The sequence below is a fragment of the Notolepis coatsorum genome (genome assembly GCF_963971535.1).
Source record: "Notolepis coatsorum genome assembly, chromosome: 8".
In the NCBI taxonomy this organism is placed as follows: domain Eukaryota; kingdom Metazoa; phylum Chordata; class Actinopteri; order Aulopiformes; family Paralepididae; genus Notolepis; species Notolepis coatsorum.
This window is the reverse complement of record NC_140172.1, coordinates 77084583-77109853: the sequence shown is the minus strand read 5'-3', so window position 1 is coordinate 77109853 and position 25271 is coordinate 77084583. Positions and strand designations below refer to the sequence as shown.

Genomic DNA, 25271 nt, shown 5'->3' with positions numbered 1-25271 from the left:
CCCTTGCAACGCTTGTAGTAAATGTTCTGGAGGGTGGGGAGCCCCCCTCCAATTGTGCGTTCGGCTGAACGTGTCACTCTTTGTAGTCTGCTTCGGTCTTGTGCAGTGCTATTCCCAAACCAGGAGGTGATGTTGCCGGTCAAGATGCTCTCTATTGTACATGAGTAGAAGTTCTTAAGGATCTTCTGGCTGACTTGGAACTTCCTTAGGCGCCTGAGGAAGTAGAGGCGTTGTCGTGCCTTCTTCACAACACTGTCAATGTGTGTGGTCCATGTCAAGTCCTCGGATATGTAGGCTCCGAGGTACTTAAAGCTGTTGACCCTCTCAACCGGTGCCCCGTCGATGCTGAGGGGGCTGTAGTCCTTGACCCCCGACCTCCTGAAGTCCACAATCATCTCCTTTGTTTTGCTGACGTTCAGGGAGAGGCTGTTTTCCTGGCACCATCCCGCCAGGACCTTGACCTCTTCCAGGTAGGCCCTCTCGTCGTTGGCAGAGATCAGGCATTAACATAGAGCTGTTATTCTAGACCAGGGGTCTCAAACTCGCGGCCCGCGGGCCAATTGCGGCCCGCGGGATGATATTTTGCGGCCCCCTACTGGACATCAAAGTGTAGTGTTAATGCGGCCCGCGCACTACTGTTTGCCGAGTCGTTGCGCGAGAGTTGGAAGTTTTATTTATTTGATCACTTGTAGGCTACCATAGCGCAGGCTCATGACAGCAACGTTATGTTAGTGACTTGGTTGAAACGTGATTCTGGAGTGATATGATATCAAGTAAAGTGGAAGCAAATGCATCCTCGCTATCTCTCCTCTGCGAGCAGTGCTGCGCGCTGTCCGCCTGCACTGCCACATATGTCTGTCTGTGTGTACAGGTCTGGTCCAATCACATACGCGTCCCGTCAGCGTTTTTCCCCCTCAGCCACAGTCTGCGAATCAGAGGCAGAGTAGGGGAGTAGGGCGGGTCTTCACGGACTGCATGTCGTCTCTCTCTTTCAGTTCAAGTCGGAGCAGAGTTGAAAGCGCATATACAGTAAACTCACTCCCAGTTTTATCTCTGTGAGATAAATGTAGCTATTAGCCTATTTTCGCCAGCAGGCAGCCAGCAGAAAAATATGGCATTTTCAAAGATGGTCAGTAAAAGAAAAGTCGACTGCAATTCAAAGGTGAATGGACGGAAAAAGTCCCAGCCAGGCGCGTAGCTGGAGATTCTGGGCCCCACTAAAGAATCAATTTGTGGGCCCCCAATCTATTAAAAAATGTGGGGCATTTATTTATTGATGAAAACGCATAATATGGGTTTTACCTATTTTTTTTTATAAACAGCTTTGTGATAGAATAAAAAAAAATGCACAGTGCATTTCCATAGCTGTGGATGAGTCCACTGACACCACTGAGAAGCCTGAAGAACCGTTCATGTTCTGAAGAACTGTTCATGTTCTGAAATGTTATTGCTAAAGATTGAGAAGATTGGATCAGTTGTACTTTTTTTTGAATACTTGAAACCCTTTTTTTGTGGAATATTTGATGCGGCCCAGCCTCACCCAGACTCTACCTCCAGCGGCCCCCAGGTAAATTGAGTTTGAGACCCCTGTTCTAGACAGTCACAGGACACACAGGTATCAGTAACATTAACATAGAGCTTCTAGAGATTATATCCTAGACAGGACACGGATATCAGGTTACATTAACATAGAGATTATACCCTAGACAGGCAGGGCCGGATTAACGATCGGGCCGTCCGGGCCGTGGCCCGTGGGCCTCTAGTGATGAGGGGCCTCCAAAAAAAAAATATATATATAGAGGCCCCAACATTTTTTTTTAACTTTAATTTTTAATTTTTTTGAAGGCCCCTCGTCACTAGAGGCCTTTTGGGGGCCCCTCGTCACAAGAGGCCCCAAATTAGTATTATTATTTTTTTAACTTTAATTTAAAAAAAATTTGGAGGCCCCTCATCACTCGAGGCCTTTTGGAGGCCCCTCGTCACTAGAGGCCCCAAATTATTATTATTTTATTTTTTTACTTTTTTATTTTTTTTGAGGCCCCTCGTCACTAGAGGCCCCAAATATTTGTTAATTTTTTTTTTACATTAATTTAAAAAAAAATTGGGTGCCCCTCGTCACATTTTATTTTTTATTTTTTTTCTTATTTTGGAGATCGATGTCATACTGTGACACTGAAATGAAAACATATTTCATCAACTAAAATATTTAGTCAACTAAAATATTTCATCAACTAAAATATACAGTACGTCACACCCTGCCGTCTGCAAGTGGCTAATCTTGAGTATTTTTTCTCCTCTTCATAAGAGTTTGAGGTTTTCCGTTTGAGGTAAAAACAGCAATAAAAAGTCAAAACTTGCATCTCCACATCCCAGCCCCAACACCTGAATACTTTTACTAACGGATTTCCAGTTCCGCGTTCGCGTTCTGCGCTCTGATTGGCCACTGACGTTTCTGGTAGCGCCAATTGTGTGACGCCTCTTTCTTTCACCGGTTAAGCTTAGGCACTCTTTCGAAGTTGGTTAAGGTTAGAGTTTGTCTTAGAGCAGGGCGATAGAACACCAGCCCTGATTCCATACTCTAACCTTAACCAACTTCGAAAGAGTCGCCTAAGAAACGTCAGTCAATATTTCTATTGCATGTCATTCACTATGAATTGAAAATGGGAGACCCTGATGTAAACAAGACAAACGTCTTTTTCTGGTCTGCATCCCCTTAACACTTTGAGTGCCACGCCGGGTTTTCCTTTTTACCCCCTTGATGCCACGGTCCACTTCAATGTTAACGTTAATATCGCCTAATCTATGTTTTAAATTATGGCTATGTGTCTAATCTGCCCGTCTCTTATCAAAGACTGTCAAGTCTGTCAAAGCAGATTGGTTTTTTATCGCTTCAATTCCGTTTCAGAGCATTTTGAAAAGCACCCGTTTTGAAATAAAAAACAGTTCATTCTAGACCATTCTGTGATAATCGTCTTTTACTGGAATATTCCAGAACGTCGATATTCGTCGGCCTATTTATGAATCGTTTTCAAATAAACGCTAGATCAGGGGTGGCCAACCAGTCAGAGACTAAGAGCCACAAAAATGACTGTGGTACCACAAAGAGCCACACCATATACCAGCGTTTCTCAACCTTTTTTTTCAGTCACAGCACCCTTCATGTGTTTATAGGTCTCACCCTCTGGCCTCTGAAGTTGCTAATGTATTTTTTATTTGGGCCTCACAGGGTAAAAAGTACCCTGTAAGACCCACGGTTGCAAAATTACAAAATCACTTTTAGCCATTTAAAAAGAGAATGTTTATTTAAAAAATGTGTCTATGTATGTATAGTCAAGTGGTCCTGTTGTTCAGCCTCACAATGCTATTTGATAGTAAATGTGTTTATATGTCCCACCCTCTGGCCTCTGAAGTTGCTAATGTCTTTTTAATTTGGGCCTCACAGGGTTAACCTCTTAAGCCCGAGATATACAGTAAAAGTGTATATTTTCAGCATTATGTTTGTTTACCAATTATTTTAACTGTTATTAGTGAAATATAAGATTATAGAAATCTAAGGGCATTGAGTTGGAAACCGGCGCATATTGACAGGAGGAAGTGGAGCAGCCAATAGTGAGTGTAGTCTTTTGAAGGAAGAGACTCAGGGCTTTCGAATTTCGAAAAACTACCCTACCCAGCTCATACCAGCCCCTGTCAATCATCTGACTTCTGGATTTACTTTTTTATTTCTCTTATTTTTTGGGATTATCTCCCACAAACCTGAACGTTATTGCCATAAAACAGAACGCAGTTAGTTTCTCTACCTTATTGTGAACGGCTTGCAAAAAACGGTGTTGCAATACGATGAAAAATGGTGGAGAAATTTACATTATAAAAAAGATGGCAGAATTCAGTACTGTATCTACAAAACCTTCTGTTTAATCATCTTCCCTTTATTTATTTGCTTCGATTTTTCAGGTCTGGTCAATTATAGCATGGTGTTATTCACAGTCAAAGATAATATTTTTTTTTTAAATAGAATTGATATTCTCCTTTGGTTCATTACAATTTACTCAAGCCTAGTAACAGACACACTATTTCTAACACTGATCCATATATGTCCCTAGATTCAGATACCAAGAACATGCAAATTGACCATTTGAAAAAAAAAATTAAATGTTTATTCTACGTCCTTATGGAATGAGTGACAAAAAAAAAGTATATATATATATATATATATATATATTAGAGCTGGGCCGTTAACGGCGTTAACGTGCTGCGTTAACGCTATACTAGTATCGTGCGATAATATAATTAACGCATTAATCTAAAAAAAATAAAAAATTTTTTTTTTTTTTTTTTTTACATTTTTTTCCCCCTTTATTTACCCAGGTTAGGTTCGCTGAGCACAGATGCTCTTTTTCAGGAACGCCCTGCTTCACATTCACACAGTTCCATTCACACCTGGGAGCTGCCCAGTACAACCACAGTTGACACCATTGGCCACTGAGCAACTCCACTGGAGCAGTTGATTCAAGCCATGTCACATAGTTCAAGTTTGAAATGATTCTTTCTGTTTTGCTCCTGAGAGTGCTAGATACTGTACTGTACTGGTAATATTATTTATTTGTGTTAACTTCTGAATAAAACAACTTATTAAACACAAGTACATCTTATTGAACATTATTTTGATATTTCATTACCAATTATCATAGCAAAACAGCTTTTTCAAACAGTCTGTAATGCATTTTGGAAACGGGAGATGGGCTCATGGTGTAATGGGCCACCTGGCCTGAGAAACATAAGGAGGAAAGAAAAAGAAAGGACTTACTTCTGGTCATTATTTGGGTAGAACACACATATTTTGAATGCCTTTGGCAGGTTTTTTTTTTTTTTTTAGCCATTTTAATCTAGATTAATCTAGATTAAATCCAGGATTGCAGATAGATTAATCTAGATTAAAAAAAATTATCTATGCCCACCTCTAATATATATATATATATATATATATATATATATATATATATATATATATATATATATATATATATATATATATATATATATATATATATATATATATATATATATATATATATATATATATATATATATATATTTTTTTTTTTTTTGTGGATGGAAGAGCCGCACATTGACGGGCAAAGGGCCGCATGCGGCTCGCGAGCCGCGGGTTGGCCACCCCTGCGCTAGATGATCAATATTATACGTGCACGCAAGCACATTCGCGCCACGCACGGATAATCGGCGTGTTCATTTCCTCTTGGACTTTTCCAGTGAAACCGAAAGAGCCCATTTCACAAAACAGCCTATATCTTCATCAAAATTAGTCTGATTATCCTAACACTGATAACATAGATTCCTTACCTGACATCAGATGGTATCCAACTGGTATATTCCAATTCCTGATCACCATTTGAAAAAATCGATAAGTGTATGGATCCAACGTGTATACAGTGCAGTACATGATTCCGCAGGGCTGAGAGGCTCCAGAATGAACTGTGGTAACCCCGGCTGGATCAGTGGACTGGAAAATGTGGAGTACCGGATTTTTTTCCCCATCCATTTTCATTGAGTCCATTCCAAAATCCCTTATGTCATCTGGGAGACGATAGGGGGCGCTTTTTTCCACATATGATCGCCGGCGGTGCTCGGGTATACTCGGGTAGGCTCGCGTGATGCAATATGATTTCAGATCGCTAAAAAAAAAAAAGAAGAAAATTCCAAGAAATCTCGTGAGTGGCTTTCAACATAACTATTGGAAACCCGAGATATCTCGTGTGTGGCAGTTAAAGTGTTAACAATTGTGTGTATTGAGCCGTACTGTATTATTTGTACCCATTCTGCAATCTGTTAAATACAATTTTCATTAATTCATTCATTCACAGACAGTAACACAGGACAAAAACACATTTCAACCCCCTCCCTTGACTAATTATAATTTAAATTGACATTCACGTAAAAGTAAGCTAATATTATATTCTTGTCTCCAAAGTGTGTGCATGTTTTTTTTCTTCCTGAGGATGGCGCCATCCCCCCATCTAAACATGATGTGTTTCTTTTCTCTTCTTGATTGATTGATTGAAAACTTTATTAACAGATTGTAGAATGGGTACAGTACAGTACAGTACAGCTCAATAATTGTTAAGGGGATGCAGACCAGAGAAAGACTTTCGTCTTGTTTACATCAGGGTCCCCCATTTTCAATTCATCATAACATATATGACATGACATACAGATAGACAGTACTGCTACATCTATACATTTATGACATACCAGATTTGCAAATACAGTACTGTTTGTGATACGAAAAGAGTCCAGAAAAGAGAGTATATACATTTGATGTAGAAACTGTACATTGGAGGAGGTTGGGTAGGTGGGGTGGGGTTGGGGGGGGGGGGGGGGACTGTACATTGGAGGTGGTTCGGAGGGTGGGAGGGGTGGGTGGGTGGGGGACACTGTACAACTGTACAAGCAAAACTGTACATTTGAATATTGACAAAACCATACTTGGTAATTTACTGTACATTGGAGGGGGTTGTGTTAGGACATTTACAGGGGCCAGTTTCGAATTGCAGTCTCCCGTAGGTGTTCTTTGAGAGTGTTTTTGAAAGTGGGTAGTGATTCACATTCCTTTACAGCTTTGGGTAGGGCGTTCCACATTGATGTGGCATAATTGCTAAACGTGTTTAGTCCCTTGTTTGAGCCGAATCTGGGTTTGACATGATTTGTGCAGCTCCCTCTGGTGTTGTGATCGTGGTATTCACTGACCTTTGGGAAGTATTTTGACATGTACATGTACCTTGGTCGTGTAGTGTATCTTGTAGACCAGGCCCATTGCAAGTTGTTGTATTCTGTCGTCTACTCTAAGCCATCTTAGGTTGTCAAAGTGGGCAGGGGTGATCAAAGTCCTTTTAGCTTGGCCCTCAGAGCCCACCACTTCTAAATATTCTATATATTTTTTAAAATGACATATAAAAACGCCATTGTGCGTGCGTGCACGTGTATGTGTGTGTGGGGGGGCCTCCACAAGAATCTGGCCCAGGGGCCTCTGAAGTCTTAATCTGGCCTTGTAGACAGGACACGGATATCAGGTTACATTAAGTAGTAGTAGTAGTAGTAGTAGTGTAGTAGAAAGTAGTTTTACATATGTCTTTTAGCCTCTAAACTTTAGGGATGCTCGATATTGGCTTTTTTACCGATACCGATATACCGATATTGTCCAACTCTTCATTTCCGATACCGATATCAACCGATATCAACCGATACCGATATATGCAGGGTTCCCCCCCCCCCCCAAAAACGGAATAATTTCAGGTAATTAACACTTTAACTGCCAGGAAACGTCTTTTCACGTCTTTCCCGGCCATGCTCAAGGTGCCGAAGACGCTTTACAGCGTCTTCGATCTGTTTACATCTTTTTTCGATTTTCCCCGTCTGAACTTCACCGCCGAGCTTTTGGCAGAAAATTTGAACCGGAAACTGCATTTCCTCTCAAATTTCACTAGGTGGCAGTGTCCCCCTATTTTCTAACACTATCACAATAGGGGGAATATTGTACCCCACAATGAATCTGGCATTTGATTGGCCAGCATACCTGGCCAATGTAACCACAGGTATAAAACGTTAGCGCGATCCCAGAATCGACGAGGTTTTGGAGGAGAGAGAGAGAGAGAGATAGATAGAGCGATAGAGAGAGAGAGATTGAGAGAGATATTTGAATTGAGATCAGCCTATCAGTCTATATTTATAGTGTTATACAGTATAGTGGTAGTATCAGACTAATTGTAAGGTTTCAGCTGTGCTTTAGAAAGTACTTAGTAGTGCTAAGTAGTAGTACTATTGTGAGGGATTAGTGTGTAGTCTAGGTAGTCTATTTCAGTAGTAGTAATAGTAGTTTGATCAGTTAGTAGTTTCATTTAGATTATTAGATCAGTATGAAGAGACGTAGTGTAGGTAAGCGAGGGGACAATCCGGCGGCGGGTCGCTTTGTTCAGACGAAGCTGGCGTTTGGACCCGCGGTTGTTCAAGCAGCAGCAGCACCAACGTCTTTGGTAGCTCCAGCAGCAGCAGCACCAACGTCTTTGGTAGCTCCGATCGGAGAGAGCCGTGAGACCGTTGCTGGGCCCAGCAACGCGTCTCGCCCCGGGACCGGGACCGGCTCACCCCGACGCAGTTCGAGGAAGAGGAAGGCTGCGGTGGTCATATCTTCTTCATCCGAGTCAGGGGACAGCGATTCGACCGCCCACGAATCTGATGGGAGCGCCGATTGGGAACCACCAGGTAATTACACGGTCTTATATATATATATGTGTGTGTGTGAAACGTGTATTTGATGATTTACCTAACGCTTATTTGAATCATTGTATACTGTGACTATGTAACGTTAGTTCGCCAAACCAACGCCGATATGCATGTGATTGTGTGTGTGTGTGTGAAACGTGTATTTGATGATTTACCTAACGCTTATTTGAATCATTGTATACTGTGACTATGTAACGTTAGTTCGCCAAACCAACGCTGATATGCATTTATTATATTCTAGCTCCGGAATCATCTGACGATGATCTCGGCTTGGGTCGGAGGTGTTATGGGTCTGATTCATCGCACGAGTCAGACGTGGGACGCGGTGGTGGTCGAGGGGGCAATGGTACGTCATGTTTACTAATGCAATGTGAATATTGTTTTACATGCATGTTCAAATCGATAGTTGAATGATATAGGATATAGGCATGTACAGGCCACCATGTGCTACACGTTAGGTTGCATGGTCTTGTGTGTGTGTGTGTGTGTGTGTGTGTAGGTGCACGCACTTTGATGTGTGTAGCTATCAATGTAAGTGATAATAGTTGCATGCTGTGCAGGACACCATGTGCTAAGTTGGGGTGCACATCCTTTGTTGTGTGTGTGTGTATGTGCACGCCCTTTGAAGTGTGTAGCTATCAATGTAAGTGATAATAGTTGCATGCTGTGCATGCCACCATGTGCTAAGTTGGGGTGCATGGCCTGTAGGCCTGTAGGGCTTGTGTGTGTGTGTGTGTGTGGTGTGTGATATGCATGCCTCGCCATAGTTCAAATGTGTTTGAGAGGGTTCATGCCTTTGATGTGGTGTGTGTGTGTGTGTGTGTGTGTGTGTGTTTTGTAATCAATGCTATTTCATTTAGCATAGTCCCAATATAATTGATTACAGCACACACACACACACACACACACACACACACACACACACACACACACACACACACACACACACACACACACACACCACATCAAAGGCATGAACCCTCTCAAACACATTTGAACTATGGCGAGGCCTGCATATCACACGAGTCAGACATGGGACGACGTGGTGGTGGTCGACGTGGTATGTCATGTTGCAATGTGAATATTGTTTTATGTTAAAATCGATATAGTTGATGACCATGTGCTGCTACACGTTAGGTTGCATGGATGTGTGTGTGTGTGTGTGTGTAGATGCCAGCCCTTTGAAGTTGTCTACCTTTAGGTTACATGGATGTGTGTGTGTGTGTGTAGATGCAGGCCTCACCATGTGCCCATGCCCTTTGATGTGTGTGTATGTGTGTGTGTGTGTGTGTGCAGTGTGTGTACACACACACAAGATCAAAAGGCATGAATCCTCTCCAACACCTTTGAACTTCGCAGTACATGGTGAGGCCTCTATATGCAAATTCCATTGATTACAGCACACACATACACACACACACAATGGCATGGGCACATGGTGAGGCCTATATTTAAATGCATGGTTGTGTAGCATATGTAAAATTCCATTGATTACAACACACACACATGTACATGCTTTGATGTACAATGGCCGCTGATTTATTTTGTGTTCATACAGGCTCCGACACCGAATCTGGGGCCAATACACCAACATGCTTTATGTATGTGTAAATGTATTACTATTGTGTTTTATGAGACTTACTTACTGAATGAATTTAATCCAATTCAGATTCTGGCGCAGACCCTGCAGATAGTGACGCTGAGACTGGCAACGACATAGGATCACATTCTACTCCTGCAGGTAATTGTACATGGTGGTGACTGGCTGCTGCTAGAGCCTAGGCCTGGTGGTAGCTGGCTGCTGCTAGAGCCTGGGCCTGGTGGTGAGTGGCTGCTGCTAGAGCCTGGGCCTGGTGGTGACTGGCTGCTGCAGGGCCTGGTGGTGACTGGCTGCTGCAGGGCCTGGGCCTGGTGGTGACTGGCTGCTGCAGGGCCTGGCCTGGTGGTGATGGTGGTAAATACAATGACAATACGTTGCCCTAGTGTAATGTATTACATCATGTGATTCTAGAACTGGATGCTAGTCTGGACATGCCGGAACCCGTTGCAGGGCGGAAACGCACATCTAAGAGCGGTAAGTTGACCTCACTCTGCACACCACTTCCAGCTCTGACCTCTGACCCCCACACCACGTCCAGCTCTGACATTTGAACCCCACACACACTCACTCATTCACTCACACACAGTTTGTAACTACGTGGCATATGAATGTCTACAGTAGGGGTGTTATAGTATATTTGTATAATTGACAGGTCGTGGCGTGCGACGCGGAGGAGCGAAGAGCAGGGCTGCGATCCGCCAGGAAGAGGAGAATGCCTGGTCTCGTGAGGGCTGGGTGCCTCAAAGAATCCCCTTCACAGCCCAACCGGGGTTGCTCCAGGACGCCAAGGCACTCAAATCTTACCGGCCTGCGAAATGGATGGATCTGTTCCTGACAGATGCTTTTCTGAACTCCATTGTTGCCCAGTCCAACCTCTACGCTGAGCAGTCCATTGCCCGGCTGGACCCCACGCTAACCAGTAGCAGGGCACTGCTTTGGAAGCCCCTCACATTGAAGGAGCTGAAGAAGTTCCTCGGACTCAATTTCCTTAGCAGTGTCCTGCGGAAGCCTCGCGTGGACCAGATGTGGACCACTGACGACATGATGTACACACCGTACTACTCTGAGACCATGCCACGCAACAGCTTTCAATTGATCTGGCGATTCCTCCACTTTGCGGACAATACTTCCCTGGAAGTTAGAGACAAATTGTGCAAAGTACGCAGTGTTGTTGACCATGTAAACGCGAGGTGCAAGGAGCTGTACCAGCCTGAACGCGAGCTCGCCATTGACGAGGGGGTGATGGCATGGCGAGGCCGCCTGACCTTCCGGGTCTACAACCCAAACAAGCCCACCCGCTATGGTATCAAGTCTTACTTCCTGTGCGAATCTCGCTATACGCTCTTTATGGACAACTTCTACAACTCGGTACGTATGTCTGCCAGGCTCCGACAGTTGAGGACCGACGTCTGTGGTACCCTCAGGAAGCACCGGGGCGAGCCAGCCATCATCAAGAACGTGACCAAACGTGACATCGGTGTGGGGGAGCGCATTGCGGTCAACAACAAGGAGGTCCTGATCGTGGCATGGCGCGATAAGAGAATCGTGAAGACCATCAGCAGCTTCCACGAGGACACCATGGAAAAGGCGATGGTGTGGCAGAAGCAGAAGAAGGGCAAAGCGCTGAGGGTGGAGATGCTCAAGCCATCATCAATCATGGAGTACAATAAATTCATGAACGGCGTCGATCAGCTGGATCAAAATATATCGTACTATCCGGTTACACGTAAGACTGGAAAGTGGACCAAAAAGTTTGTGATGTATCTGATCCAAATATGTATCTTCAACGCTTTTGTCTTGTACAAAAAAAAGCACCCACAAGGGCATTACTACAACCTCTTCCGGTTCACCAGGGCTGTGGCGCGGACCTACACAGACGGTAAGGAGAAGAAGATTCCTGGGGTGAAGGCAGGGGAGGAGGCAGGGGAGGAGGCAGGGGAGGAGGCAGGGGGTGGGGATGAGGAGGAGGCAGGGGCTGAGCAGGTGGGGCGTGTCGACCCTAGGGCCCCACTGGGGGACCCGCAGAGCAGATTAGTGGGTGGCTTTGTGAAGCATGTAATGGTTGCATACAAAGCCACCCCCAAGAAAAAGCTACCGTGTAGGAAATGTCGTGTCTGCAGTAGGCGTGGCATCAGGAGTGAGACCAGATATTTTTGCACATCGTGCAAAGTCCCCCTGCATCGTGACAAATGCTTCACTCTGTACCACACAAAGAGGGATTTCTCTAAATAGTTTCTTTATTAGTTGTCATACAGAAGTACAGACTACTTCTAAATAATCCGGCACACAGAAGTACAGATTACTTCTAAATAATCCATCATTGTGTGATACAGACAGAACCATGTGTACCGGTACATAGTATAGCTAGCTGAGTGTAGTATAGTATAGTGTAGTATAGTATAGTATATTGTAGTATAGTATAGTATAGTATAGTGTATGGGTAGTTGCACTGTTTTCTGTACAAGACAAATGCGTTGAACACATGTATTTGGGCCACGGTTGTCGATATTGCATAGGCATGTTTGGACCACTTGCAGATGAGACGTTATGTTAGCGATCTAGCTGTATCGACTCCATTCATAATTTGCATTGTGTGTGTATATAGTTTTTTTTTTTTTTATCTTTTTCCCCCCTCATTTTTACCGTTTGCACAGAACCAATGGTTGCTGACAGTCACCCAGTTTATAAAAGTATATACTGTAGGTAACATACCACACTTTTCTAATGCAGTCCATTGGCCTATTATTTATATACTTTGGAAGCATGTATTGGATATTTTTTGGTCCACAGATCATCTGGCGCTTCATCCATTTATCAATGGACAATGCAGTCATCGATGCGAGAGACCAAGTAAGATATGCCCTGTAGTTCATGTGACGTGAATGTTACCAGCAAACTTCTAAATGCACTGAAACAATGGTTGGTTATCCTCCAGTGTTCACTTTTTATAAGGTATTGTCTTGGTAAATTACCATAATCCTATACTGTGAATGTTACCAACAAACTCCTAAATGCACTGACACAATGGTTGGTTATCATCAGCCAGTGTTCACTTTTTATAAGGTATTGTCTTGGTAAATTACCATAATCCTATACTGTGAATGTTACCAACAAACTCCTAAATGCACTGACACAATGGTTGGTTATCATCAGCCAGTGTTCACTTTTTATAAGGTATTGTCTTGGTAAATTACCATAATCCTATACTGTGAATGTTACCAACAAACTCCTAAATGCACTGACACAATGGTTGGTTATCATCAGCCAGTGTTCACTTTTTATAAGGTATTGTCTTGGTAAATTACCATAATCCTATACTGTGAATGTTACCAACAAACTCCTAAATGCACTGAAACAATGGTTGATTATCCTCCAGTGTTCACTTTTTATAAGGTATTGTATTGGTAAATTACCATAATCCTATACTGTGAATGTTACCAACAAACTCCTAAATGCACTGAAACAATGGTTGATTATCCTCCAGTGTTCACTTTTTATAAGGTATTGTATTGGTAAATTACCATAATCCTATACTGTGAATGTTATACCAACAAACTCCTAAATGCACTGAAACAATGGTTGGTTATCATCAGCCAGTGTTCACTTTTTATAAGGTATTGTCTTGGTAAATTACCATAATTTTATACTGTGAATGTTACCAGCATATAATGCACAGCAACAATGGTTGGTACTGATGACTTGTTACCCAGTTTATTGAACATATTTTATAATAAAAATGTTCATGGCATCAAAGTTTCAAGTTTTCTGCATTGTAAAGTATTCTGTATTTTATAATAATGTTTTCTGGACCTACACCAGTAGTTATAACTTACTTGTTCATTAGCGCCAGGCATGGTGGTTGATGAGGTAGTAGTATTTCCAGGTGAAACTAATTGATATATTATCAATACAAGATATTATTACTTTATGAATGTGTTTATCATGTATGGACGAATAAATTGGAAAACAGGTAGGTACAGAGCAACACAGTGTCTACAACACAGGAGCAGATTATGCACAGTACATGAATGAGAAACAGTCAAAATGTTTTTTTGTTTAGTTTATTGCATGCACATGATCTATAATACCTGATCGGTACAATATCTACTAACCTGATCAATACAATATATTCCCACCTGATATAATAGTATTACTGCATTTCAAGTTTGTCAGTCAGTCGGACTGTCAATCAATCAATCAAACAATCTATGAATCAAACAATCAATAAAACAATCAAACATTCTATCAATCAAACGACCAACAAATCAATCAATCAATCAAACAAATCAATCTATGAATCAAACGATCAACAAAACAATCAAACATTCTATCAAGCAAACGACCAACAAAACAATCAATCAATCAAACCAATCAATCAATCAATCAAACAATCTATGAATCAAACGACCAACAAAACAATCAAACATTCTATCAATCAAACGACCAACAAATCAATCAATCAATCAAACAAATCAATCTATGAATCAAACGATCAACAAAACAATCAAACATTCTATCAAGCAAATGACCAACAAAACAATCAATCAATCAAACCAATCAATCAATCAATCAAACAATCTATGAATCAAACGACCAACAAAACAATCAAACATTCTATCAATCAAACGACCAACAAATCAATCAATCAATCAAACAAATCAATCTATGAATCAAACGACCAACAAAACAATCAAACATTCTATCAATCAAACGACCAACAAATTAATCAATCAATCAAACAAATCAATCTATGAATCAAACGATCAACAAAACAATCAAACATTCTATCAAGCAAACGACCAACAAAACAATCAATCAATCAAACCAATCAATCAATCAAACAATCTATGAATCAAACGACCAACAAAACAATCAAACATTATATCAATCAAACGACCAACAAATTAATCAATCAATCAAACAAATCAATCTATGAATCAAACGACCAACAAAACAATCAAACATTCTATCAATCAAACGACCAACAAAGTAATCAATCAATCAAACAAATCAATCTATGAATCAAACGATCAACAAAACAATCAAACATTCTATCAAGCAAACGACCAACAAAACAATCAAACATTCTATCAATCAAACGACCAACAAATCAATCAATCAATCAATCAAACAAATCAATCTATGAATCAAACGACCAACAAAACAATCAAACATTCTATCAATCAAACGACCAACAAATTAATCAATCAATCAAACAAATCAATCTATGAATCAAACGATCAACAAAACAATAAAACATTCTATCAATCAAACCAATAAAACAATCTGTCAATCAATCAATCAAACCATCCATCCATCCATCCCAGTCTAAATTGCTTTATAACACGTTCAGTACCTATTATCACCCCGCCGGCACACCGTTCATAAAAGTGGCTGTAACTCCTGTTCTAAAGAATTTACCTGTACTTTTATCTTTTGTTGACGTTTTTTAACTTGTAATTGTGAACGAACGAAGACATGCAGAAACAAGCGGTTTTTTGCATTGTGTACATCAACTTGTCGTCTTCAAATGAGCCCAACCATTTCCCCATAGTTATAATATAAAATATAGAAATAGCTCCGCTAAGATCATGAGATATGCTAGAATCGCCCAGGAATCCTGGCAACCCACAGTCATTTTCCGGATTTTTGGCCGGCACCCAAAGTGTTAACATTACATATCTCTTGTCGTGGAATTAACACAACATTATGCATACTTTTGACAATAAAACAAATCTGAATGTGTTCTTACTTGCTTGCCTGGGTAAATAAATTATATATATATTTTTAAACCGATACAGATAATTTCCGATATCACATTTTAATGCCAATATCGGTAGGCCGATAATATCGGTAGGCCGATAATATCGGACATCCCTAATTTCGACCATTACTATTATTATTACTGTGACGTTTACTCTAAATGTCCCGGAGTAAAAAGAGATTCTGAGAGGACATGCAGAGAGGTCTGTCAGCGAAGTGTTCCAGAAAACTGTTAAAAGATGGCAATAACAGAAGTATAAAAGTGTGAAGGCCTTATGTGCCACTAGGCACGAAGTGGATAGGTAACAGGTAAAAGTCTGGTGAAGTGGGGAAATCTATTTAGGCAAATAAGTGAAGATCATACACAGATGACCTCCCATTGCAAAACAGGGAACTGGGCGAACACAAGGAAGAACACACACACACACAAATACACTTTCAGTCATAATGCCACTTACACACACACATATATACACACACTCTGAGCACACTGGGTTGTACTCAGACACACACACACACACACACACACACACACACTTCAACTTCAACTTCAAACTTCAAATTACTTTATTTTCCTTTCGGAACTTCATTTGTGCAGTGGTTAAAATACAAACATACAGTCACAATACATAGACACTCACCACTATAAAAAAACACCAGCTTCGTTAAAACTACAGTAAAAAGACCACTATATAAAAAAAACACCAACTACATTAAAACTACAGTACTTAAAGCATGATATATTAAAGGGGAGATGTTGAATAGAGATATAAACATAGTCATAGCATCAAATTAGTATTTAGATAAACCACAGAAAAAATCACGTTATAAAAATAAGCCGTTTCTAAGAAAAAACTATTTGTTATGTCCCTTCGTGTAGAATTTATCAACCAGTGCGCCGCCATGTTTGTTCACGTTAAATGCTGACATCACAGAGATGGTCCGCCCGGAGCCTCCCACCTCAGAGAATTGCACGCTGTAGCTATTGATAGAGGCTGTAGCTAGAATGGATCTGGACATGTTTGACGAGGTGGACAGACCCACAGAGAGTATCCGAAACCCAGTGGCCTATGCCTTTGAGCCGATTAGAATGACAGCAGTGAGACGTGGTGTGCAAAAAAAACATATGGCATCATTCAGACGCAACCGAACTCAGCCCAACGTCTCTTCGCCGTCCGTTATTTTCTGCATGTCGGCAGATCTATGTCCGAGTACGTAACTTACACCACTTCTCCTTAAACTTATATTACCGTTTCCAATCACAGCTCACGAGCAAAACCTGCTCTCTCGTAAATTACACACTGGACTGTAGCCTTTTTTCTCCAACACTGGCATTTACGTACAATACGCAGTTGCGTATTGGCAATTAGGCATATCGCGCTGTCTACAGTGCGATAAAGGGACATATAATAAAAATACTATCAAGTAAATAAACAGTGTAAAGATATATCTCTTATACAAATAAACAACACACAAGTTGCACCTTTTCCTGTACTTTAATGTCAACACGGCGCCACAAGAGACACGGATTAATTCATTAATTAATTTCTATAATTAATTAAATGGAACGCATTATTTTGACATCCCTAATATAATAATAATATCTCATCCGACAGCTTTTGATATTTTCATTCCAGGTTATTTCTCTCTTCTGGGGGAAAAGAAAACCCTCTGAAGGGGAATGAATTAAAAGCTCTTAAAGTGACTTCCTACATGAACACATTATTCATTCATTATTATTAATTATTATTATTAATTAACAGGAACAATTTAAATAAATAACGTTAGTTGGAGATGATTTGTGTGTGCTAATTTGGCAGTCAATGAGTTGTGCTCTCTCTCTCTCTATAGACCGGTCTATCTCTCTCTCGATAGACTCATTGGTTGCGCGTATAGGATAGACCGGTCTATCCTACATTACGCTTGTGACGGAGACAGACTTTCAACCTTTATTTGGGAAAAATAAATAATATGTTTAATAATAAGTAAGACAACGGATCCGTTTAACGAATTCCATATAAATCTATAGTTTATTATCCATGGCCGTCAGATAGACTCATTGGTTGCTCATAATGTAGGATAGACCGGTCTATCAAGAGAGAGAGATAGACCGGTCTATTAAAAATTATTAATTAACAGGAACAATTTACATATAAATAGCCAAAAACATGGCCTACTGCACTTCACTGCTAATAATACTTCTTTTGCACTTCTGTTACATGCACGAGACTATAATGCTAAAACCAGACTATTATAAACAGGGGCTCTGTCTCTTGAACTAACTTTCCTCTCTCTTTCACACGGTAAAATTTATTCGAACAGCCAGGAGCAATGCAAAAAGAACCACAGCGGTTCAGTTTTTCGGTGGGTAACAGAGAGAGGAGTAGGAGGCACATTATGTCAGACCTTATAAGGGCATATAGCCACGCCCCCTTTAGTTTGATTGATTATAGCCACGCCCCCCTTTGAGGTGATTTATGACCCCCTAAGTCCCGCCCCCTTCTCTGATTTGTCGAGGATTCAAGGAGGCGGGACATCCGGTTTCGAGGGGAGGGACATCCGGTTTAGGAGGGGGAGGGACATCTGGTTACGGAAGGGGAGGAGTTTTCAGATTTTTTTTTCAAAATAAACGTTTTTTTTAATTTTATTTCTTTTCAAAATAAAAGTTCTTCAAAATAAAATATTCAAAAATAAGTTTTTTTTATTGTCAGAAATAAAAGATTCAAACGTTTTTTTTTTTCAGATTGTATTTGTGTATTCCAAGGTTTTCAGATTAAACATTTCACAATATGTATTAGTGTATTTTAAGAATATAGTTTCACAATAAGTATTCCAAAAGTCTTAAGAATAAATGTATGTATCTTCACAATATGTATTTGTGTGGACATAAACATTTCAAATGTCTGTTTCTTAAGATTCTGTGTATTCCAAGGATTAGAATAAACATTTCAAATGTGTGTGGTTTAAGTTACAGAATTAAGAATAAGTGTATATCTTCAGAATAAATGTGTGTGTGTATGTGTGTGAGTGTGTTCAGAAAATGGTTGCATGGAGAATGCTTTCTTCCAAATGGTATGTTTTGAGCAGAAAGCATTCTCCCCTCTGTTTCTGTATACCTCTCAGTAGACGGTCTCCACTCCGTAGGCTGAAATGACATACAGAAACACTAGAGTGGTTCTGACACTCCTCCAACGCTATGACATCCCCCTGCGTTGTCGTGAAGGAGGGGTGTATGGATAGCGAATAGGGAAGCCTAAAACTAGTGTATGCAGCTTCTGTCAAGTCCAAAAGATTTATGACCCTCAGACTTCCCCCTTTCTGCAGAGGCATGTGTGGCTATGTGTGTATGTACATGTTTGTTGTGAAGGGCCAGATTAAACTGAATATATGTATCGTTTGATATACTTTGTATATTATTTATATATATACACGGAATATCCCTTTACCTGCGTACAGACCAGAGTAATATTCGCTCTCCTATTGGACAGCGCCCCCAGGCGCCAACGCGCAAGCCCCCAACGGCAAGTTCAAAGACAACTGCAGGCATGTCAGAACATGCCCAGAGTCAGCGTAGTAATACGAGACAAGGACTGAGGTTGGGACTAGATATTCACTTAAGTATAAATACGGCGCAGGTGTAAACAGCAGTACCTTACCTAAACCTTACCTAAACCTTACCTAAACCTTACCCACCTTCACCACGAGTCAACGTGCAGTGAAGTGAGCAACCTTGCGTCTAAATAGAGCATTGAGAACCGCGTGCGAATAGAATGTTAAAGTGTCAGAGTTTAATGAAGTAATGTTGAGTTCGACTTAATCTAATGTGAAGTCAATAGTCGATCATTTATTGTATATCGTGCGGTCACAGTTCTTCCGTGTGTAGCATTACCCATCGGTTCGTCGTGTCTTTAGCTAGTGCACTTATCCAGGCTGTGTGGCCTAAATACGTCGCCCACACCCGAGGAGTCCTAGGCGAGAACCGTTGGACATGTACACAGGAGAATCGGCGCCGGCGATTGCAGAACCATTCCTGGTTGGATTATATTGATTTGGGACGTGACTACCGGAGAAGAGCACCGTTGATTTCCACTATCGTTTGGGATTTAACCTCGTGAGGATTACCACTCGGGCCTGCCTCGTGGACGGGGCTGGCTAGCTGTCGTCAATGCTGTCGAGCATCTTGGATTACAACTATTGCTTTTGTCTGCTGATCAAGGGAGTACAAGCACCGACTCCTGTACCTGGAGTCTCTTTATTCCTCGTTGACTCAGACGGAGTACCCGAACATTCCTCTACCCTCCAGGCCTTACACCCCGGAGGGAACCCATTGTCTCCAGTTGGTACCGGTGTTGCCCTATATAATTGCTACTATACAACAGGTGGCGTCAGCTTAGACCCATTGTAGGATTCCTGCTATTCTTAGTGACTTATGCTCTTGACTGACTTTACGTATATTCTTCGCCATACAAGCGCGACCCTAATTCTCATTCTGTAACCGAACGTTGCTTAATAATAATAAATTACCCTCCAATAGTATTTCTGTGTCAATGCCGTGTTCTTGTGGGTGTTCATCATCTATATTTGATGTACTGTCTGGCCAGTAATTAAAGTACATAACTAGCAGTGGTTTAATCTATCACAATCTTTAATACAGTCAGGGTTTTGTAACCCCTCAGTTACAATGTTTGTGTCTGTTTTCATGGATAAACCCCCAATGCATGGTGACCTAAACATAGACTGGCTATCTAATACCTGCTCTATGAGAAGAAAGCTTAATGACATAGCCACGGTATGCAACTTGTCCCAAATGGTAAACCTACCGACTAGAATAAACGTCAACAAATCAGGGGTATTATCCTCAACTTGTATAGATCATATTTTTACTAATTCAGTAGATAAATGTTCAAAAGTTGTTTCAGTGCCAATTGGATTCAGTGATCATAACATGATTGCTATGGCAAGAAAAGTCAAAGTCCCCAAAGCAGGTCCTAAAATCATACATAAAAGAATCTATAAACATTTCTGTGAGAATTTATTTATTCAAGACGTGCACAACATAAAGTGGGACAGTGTATTTGAGTGTATTCATACTGAAGAAGCCCTAGGAGAATTTATGAAGTTATTTTCCTCTGTCTGTGACAAGCATGTGCCCATAAAAAACGTACTGTAAGATCTATCAAAGCACCTTGGCTAGACACTGACCTAAGGAGCAACATGAAAGAAAGAGATAAACTGAAAATAATCGCTCTAAATTCACGGAATTCAGAAGATTGGTTAGCATATCGCTCTTTAAGAAATAAAGTGACCAAATTAAATAAACTGAAAAAAAAGGCTATACTACCAATCCAGAATTGAAGAAACAAAATATGATGGTAAAAAAACTATGGAGTACTCTGAATCAAATCATGGGTAGAGATAAAATGGGTAAAATACCATCATTTATTGATGGTTTCATCACTAAGCCTTTGGATATTGCAAATTATTTCAATAACTATTTCACAAATAAAGTAAATAGTAAATACTATAAGAGACAACATGCCACCTTATCAGATTCAATTATAAAAAGTCAGATCATGAAGGACAAAGAATGTGAATTTGAATTTTTGGTCACAAATCTTTCAGAAATTGAAAAGCTATTGTCTGAATTGAAATGTGACAAACGCTCTGGTCACGACAATCTGGACAGTAGACTTGTGAAGCTATCAGCTGGAAGTATTGCTGGTCCGATATGTCATATATTCAATTTGAGTCTTAAGGAAGGAATTTATCCGCAAATATGGAAGGTAGCTAAGGTCACTCCTCTACCAAAAAAATTGAAAAGAATCATTCACTGGACCAAATAGTAGGCCAATCAGTATTTTACCTGTTTTAGGTATACTTATGGAAAGAATTGCTTTCAAACAAATTCAAAATTACTTCTCCCTTAATAACATAAATTCTGCTTTTCAACATGCTTACAAACCAGGCTATTCAACATGCACAGCACTTACACAATTGGCTGATGATCGGCTAAGAAATATTGACTGTAAATTATTAGTTGGTACAGTACTGTTAGATTTTAGCGCAGCTTTTGATCTCATTGATCATGAACTGCTGCTTACAAAACTAGCTGATTATGGTTTCAAACACTCAGCTACTAACTGGATGAAAAGTTATTTATTCAAGAGACAACAATGTGTCCTGTTTAATGGAACTTTATCAAGCTTTAAAACGCTACAATGTGGCATTCCTCAAGGAAGTTGCCTTGGACCATTATTATATTCAATATTTATAAATGATATGCCACAAAGTTTAAGAAATGCAAGCAGTTCCATTTATGCAGATGACACTACAATATATGCTTCGGCAAGCAATGCCAAAGACCTCAGCAGTCTTCTTCAAAGTGAGTTAATGCAGATTTCTGAATGGGTCACGGTAAATAAACTGAAACTAAATGCATCCAAAACAAAATGTCTAATTATTTGTCCAAAGCATGCTCAGAGAGAGAATCACAGATTAAATATGTCTTTGCAGGGTGCAGATATTGAGCAAGTTAAGGAGGCCAGATTGCTTGGAGTTATAATAGATGAAACACTCTCTTGGTCAACTCACATTAACAATATTGTAACAAAAATGAGCAGAAGTATTTCAATTATTAGACGGAATGTCTATTTTTTAACAGACACAGCTACCAAGCAAGTCATACAATCAATAGTTTTGTCACATCTGGACTACTGTCCAGCAATCTGGTCAAATGCATCCAAACAAGACTTAAATAAAATACAGCTTACTCAAAATAGAGCTGCAAGACTTGCATTGCATAGCTCAATTAGAAACAGTGTTGAGAAAATGCACAAGGAACTGTCATGGATGAGAGTCAATGAGAGACTAGTGTGTAGTCTTATTTTGTTTATGAGAAATATTTATACTTTACATAAACCTGTGTGCCTCTTTTTGCAGCTGGTGCTTATTAGTGATGGTCATGGCTATGGCACTAGACAAGCCTTGAGGGGTCGGTTAGCCCTACCGAGACCCAGAACTGAAGCCTTAAAGAAAACTGTAATGTACAGGGCAATGTCCTACTGGAATAGACTTCCACAATATTTGGTTTCAATTACCAGTAAGGTGGGATTCAAAAGGAGACTACGAGTGGCTGTAATGCAGAAAGAGATTGATTTTGGTTGGGTCTAATCTATGTCTAATGAATGGGTTCTTGTGTTGGGTTATGTGTTGTTTTGGAATGTGTTTGTCTAGTGTTTATGAGGAGTATTAGAGTATGAGTGTATGGAATGTTGTGCTGTTTTTGAGCACGTTTTAGTTTTCTCTGAGATGTCTTTGTGGTTTTATTGATATTTGTTGTTTTATTGATATTTGTTATTGTTCTATATTAGAAAATGTGGCATACATATTTGGTTGTATGTCTGATTTTGATTGGTTTAATGTTCTATAATTGTTTGTATATTTTATTTGTGTTTTATTGATATTTGTTCTGTTTTTATGTTGTTTATTGATTATTCTTGTTTAATTTTATATGTTTGGATCCAGACCCCAGGAAGAATAGTCGCTGCTGAGGCAGTGACTAATGGGGATCTGAAATAAAGAAATCCTACAGTTACACACAGCATGAAATATTCAAACAGCTCAAAGATGATAATTCTAAGGCAAATAAAAATCTAACTCACTCACCATAGTTAGTGTATAGTATGGCTAACATGTATGAAAAGCTGTTGATACAATATTATAATTCATAATAATTTTGCCGAAAAAAGCTAAATGCACTGAATTACCGGCGGAGGTTGTTTGCTCCTTGTCCCAGATTATTGAAGGAAATTCACTTTAAGAACCATTTAGCATGAAACATCTTAAAACAAAGATGTATTTTTATTCATTATAACCATGAAAATAATGCAATGTTAGGTTTTACCGTGATTATAGTGTTCACAGATAGGAATGTATCCAGGACGGGGTCATTTATCCATCAGTAATCCTGGACAGACTTGTGAAGTCAGAGATAGGAATGTATCATTCACATTCAATTATCCAAATGTACTCTGTTTGAGTCAAATTTACTCTGTGAAATGTATTGTGTAGCAAAAACAATTCATATTGTTTCAGTGATGGCCTGGTTGATAGGTCTATTGTTGACTTGTCTTATTTCTACATGAAAGATTTACTTCATTCACACAATAAATATGCTGTTTGTGAAAAAATAATGTATAATATCTGGACTGATTCATTGTATAGTGAATCCAGGGGTATAGTGGATCGGTTATATTTTGTATGAAACACCTTAAAAACAACGAGGCATTTCATTTATAATATCAAAACATGTCTTATGTTCTATAAGATGTTCTTATGTATCTACAAGACTTATGTAGAATGATGTAAAAAGAGTTCTACTAATATATTTTACGTTAAAAACGTGTACAGAAAGATAAATATCCGACCCCCGGAGCCCTGTCGGAGTGTATACAGGTTCTGTACAGTATACCATATGCAAATCCCATATGGTCTAGCGGTAAGGATGCCCTGGTTTCAACAGGGAGGCGCGGGTTCGACTCCTGCTATGGGAATTACACCTTTTCTATACAAAACAAATGTGTTGGTATGTTTTATTGTAACTGTTTGACTGTTTGGTTGTTTTTAGTGCAACACTGTCAGCAACATTTAAGAAGGGTCTAGGGTTATCTCCTCAACACTAGGTCTGAGATGCATTTAAGACCTATTGATCGGTTTTTCCATACCTTTGCAAGGATATGTATGACTGTGCTGCATTCATTCATTTTAAATTTGGTGGACTTTATGGTATTTATAGCTTATTCATGATTGTGATACTTCTTCTTGAATTGTTTAAAGAATATGTGTTTATCTCAAGGGTACATCAATGTATGTATTGTAGGACCTTACAAATATGCTTTGATCATGATCCTAACAAATGGTAAAATGTTTTCAAGCATTACATTTAACAGACAGTGGTGACATTTCGAAGTTTTAAAGGGTTCCAATTCACATACCTGAATATAGTTAGACAACAGGATAATATTTTCTATTTTTAAACATCTATAACTGTAAGGAGGAACTTAAAATCATTCAAAACAATTATTACACTTTAGAGGTAGAAAGAAACGCAGATTCTAAATTATAAAATATTTATTAAAGAATATTGCAGATCATGCTGTAACCTTTTTTATCAATAATATAAGCGGGCATAACATCGATAATGTGATTAATATCTAAAGTTTCTAAACACTTATGACACTTTTCAGCTTAAAAGCCGTAACATCCACTATTACGGTGTATAAACATAACAGGTGTGCTCTGTTAAAATGACCATTCATATGATCTAAAATAGTAACTAAGCCGTTTTCAGATAGAAGACTTTCATCCTCTGAGAGTGTCTCTATCATATATTGCCAATTATTTAACAAGCCTTTCTCTCTCACCAGCTTCAACATATTTTCAAAAAGCCTTAAGCGCAGGCTATTGACATTCCCGTTTACAGTGTACAAGTCGGCATCGTTGACTTTAGTAGCTATAGCATGTTTTAAAAGCAATGCAATATCATAGTTTATAAAACTCGTAAAACAGCTGGTAGTCCTGCTGAAGAAATTCCCCATTTCCTATGCTACGA

The 25271-nt window shown here is 39.8% G+C and overlaps 1 protein-coding gene across 1 annotated transcript in view; it reads left to right on the top strand.

Annotated features, from left to right (window-relative positions):
• The window catches only part of LOC311233492 (rho GTPase-activating protein 22-like), a gene marked incomplete at both ends in the record, with an annotated part of 169581 nt that overhangs the window by 77598 nt on the left and 66712 nt on the right, over window positions 1-25271 (top strand). The window lies entirely within an intron of this gene.